The sequence below is a fragment of the Chrysochloris asiatica genome, unplaced genomic scaffold (genome assembly GCF_000296735.1).
Source record: "Chrysochloris asiatica unplaced genomic scaffold, ChrAsi1.0 scaffold00075, whole genome shotgun sequence".
NCBI lineage: Eukaryota > Metazoa > Chordata > Mammalia > Afrosoricida > Chrysochloridae > Chrysochloris > Chrysochloris asiatica.
Window position 1 is genome coordinate 14,950,467 of NW_006408593.1, and position 3,644 is coordinate 14,954,110.

Here is a 3,644-nt window from a genome sequence, read left to right on the forward strand (position 1 = left end):
AAGGATGTCATGCTGGGTAAGATGGAGGGTCAGAGAAAAAGAGGAAGATCCCCAACGAGATGGATCGGCCGGGTGACATCATTGATCACATCGAGTGTGGCGGCGGTAGTGAGGTTGGCCCAGGATCGGGCATTGTTTCGTTTTGCTGTGCATGGGGTCACTATGAGTTGGTTACAGCAACAACAACAACATGGCTCTTCTAGCCATGGTCTTCCAATTTATTGTAATGTGTTGTGGATTGTAGTTTCTATTTATGCCTGTGGTTGTGATCCCATTTTGAAGTGAATTGTCTCTTGTGTTGGAGAGGCAGGATTAAGGTTGACTGTATCCTGAGTATTCACTTTAATAGACAGTAGGGCTCAATCACCACCCTTAGTTTCCTTGTTGCTGTTGTTGTTTGTAGGTGCTGAGTCTGTATCAACTCATAGCAACCCTACACACAGAAGAATGAAACACTACCTGGTCCAGCGCCAGCCTCACAATCGTTGCTAAGTTTGAACCCATTGTTGTTGCCACTGTGCTAATACAGCACATTGGAGGCATTCCTATTTTTCTCTGACCCTCCACTTTATCCAACATGATATCCTTCTCCAGAGACTGGTCCCATCTGATAGCATGTGCAAAGTATGAGACACGAAGTCTGGCAGTTCATGGTACACTTAATATTCTCCTCTACCACTATAACTCAAATACATCGATTCTCTAAGGTCTTCCTTATTCACTGTCAGATTTCTCATGCATATGAAGTTATTGAAAATACCATGGCTTTGGTCAGGTACATCTTAGCCCTTAAAATGATATCTTTGCTCTTGAACAATTTTAAGAGGTCTTGTGCAGCAGATTTGTCTAATGTAATATATAATTTAATTTCTTGATTGCTGCTTCCATAAGTGATGATGGTTGATCTGAGTAAAATGAAGTCTTTGACTACTTCCATCTTTTCTTCATTTATATGGATGTTGTCTAATGGTCCAGTTGTGAGGATTTTTGTGTTCTTTACATTGATGTGCAACCCATACAGAAGGCTGTGGGCATTGATCTTCATCAGTAAGTATTTTAAATCCCCTTCATTTTCAGCAACAATCTGCATATCACAGATTGTTAATGAGTCTTTCTCCAATCCTGATGCCATGTTCTTCTTTATATAATCCAGTTTCTCAGATTCTTTGCTCAGCATTACAGATTGAATAAGAAGAAAGAATACTCTGGCAGACACATCTCCTACTTTAAACCATTCAGTTTCCATTGTTCTTTTCGAATGACTGACTGCCTCTAGTCTATGTATAGGTTTCTCATGGGCCCAATTAAGTGTTCCAGAATAATATTCTGGGCAGTGTTGTCCATATCTTGTCATGATCCACACAACAGTGTTTGCAGAGTCAATAAAGCATAGGTAAATGTCTTTATACACCACTCCTCTGTCAGTTTGTTGTACTGTGGTGGCTTATGAGTTGCTGTATTCTGGAAACTGTGCCATGGGTATTAGAAATACCAGTGGGGTCACACATGGTGGAAAAGTTTCAGATGTGCTTACAAACGAAGACAGTCTAGAAAAAGGAGTGACTAACTACTTCTGAATATCGAGTCACTGAAAACCTTATGAATAGCAGAGAAACACTGTCAGATATAACACCAGAAAATGAGCCCCCCAGGTTGGAAGGCACTCAAAATGTGACTGGGGAAGAGTTACCGCCTCAAAGTAGAGTTGACCTTGACGACGTGGAGTAAAGTCTGTGAGAGAAAAGCCCACAGGACCTTCATTTGCTGATGGGGCACAACTCAAAATGAGAGAAACAGCTGTAAATAAACATTAATAATCAGAACATGGAATGTACAAAGTATGAATCTAGGAAAATTGGAAATTGTCAAAAATGATATGCAATGCATAAACAGCAATATCTTAGGCATTAGTGAGCTGAAATGGACTGGTATTGGCCATTTCGAATCTGACAACCACATGCTTTACTATGCTGGGAATGACAAATTGAAGAGGAATGGTGTTCCATTCATTGTCATAAAGAACATATGCACATCAGTCATGAGGTGCAACACTGCCTGTGACAGATAATATCCATGTGCCTACAGGAAAGACCAGTTAATACCACTGTTTTTTAAATTTACACAACAACTACTAAAGCCAGTGAGGATGAAATAGAAGAAGTCTACCAACTTCTTCAATCTGAAATTGATCAAATATGCAATCAAGATGTATTGATCATTACTGGTGATTGGAATGCAAAAGTTGGGAGCAAAAAGGAAGGATTAGTACTTGGAAAATATGGTTTTAGTGATAGAAATGATGCTGGAGATTGCATGATAGAATTATGCAAAATCAATGATGTATTCATTTCAAAAGAGACAGCAAAAGAGATGATTATACACATGGACCTCACCAGATGGAATACACAGAAATCAAATTGACAAGTTCTGTGGAAAGAGATGATGGGAAAACTCCATATCATCAACCAAAACAACACCGGGGCAGATTGCGGAACAGACCATCAGTTGCTCATATGCAAATTCAGACTGGAACTGAAGAAAATGAAAACAAGTCTACAAGAGCCAAAATATGATCTTGAATATATGTCACCTGAATTTAGAGATCATCTGAAGAACAGATTGGATACATTAAACACTAAGACCGGAGACCAGAAGAGTTGTGGGATGACATCAAGAACATCATACAGGAAAAAAACAAAAAGTCATTACGAAGACAAGAAGGAAGGAAAAGATCAAAATGGATGTCAGAAGAGACACTGAAACTTGCTCTCCAGAACAGAGATGCTAAAGAAAATGGAAGAAATGAAGTACAAGAGCTGAACAAAAAATTTCAAAGGTCAGCTCCAGAAAACAAAGTCAAATATTACAACGAAATGTGCAAAGATCTGGAATCAGAAGACCAATATGGAAGAACATGCTCAGCTTTTTTCAAGATGGGGGAACTGGAGAAAAATTCAAGGCTCGACTTTCGATGTTGAAGGATTCTCTGGGCAAATTACTGAATGATGCAGAAAGCATCAAAAGAAGATGGAAGGAATACACATAGTCCTGTACCAAAAGGAAATAGTTGATGAGCAACCATTTCAAGAGGGAGCATATGATCAAGAGCCAATAATACTGAAGGAAGAAGTCCAAGGTGCTTTGAAGGAATTGGCAAAGAACAAGGCACCAGGAATTGATGGAATAACAATTGAAATCTTTTAAGAAAGTGGGTGGCAATGGAGGCACTCCCTCACCTATGCCAATAAATTTTGAAGACAACTATCTGGTTAACTGATTGGTAGAGATCCATATTTGTGCCCATTACAAAGAGAGGTGACCCAACAGAATGAAGACATCATCGGGCAATCTTTGATATTGCACATAAATAAAGTTTTACTAAAGGTGATGCAGAAATGGCTGCAAGCATACATTGAAAGAGAACTTCCAGAGGTTCAAGCATGATTCAGAAGAGGATGTGGAATGAGGGATATCATTGCTGATGTCTGATGGATCTTTCCTGAAAGCAGAGAATATCAGAAAGATATTTACCTGTGTTTTATTGACTGTGCAAAAGCTTTTGATTGTGTGAATCATGACAAGCTATGGACAACATTGTGAAGTATGAGTATTCCGGAACACTTAATTGTGCTCATGAGGAATCT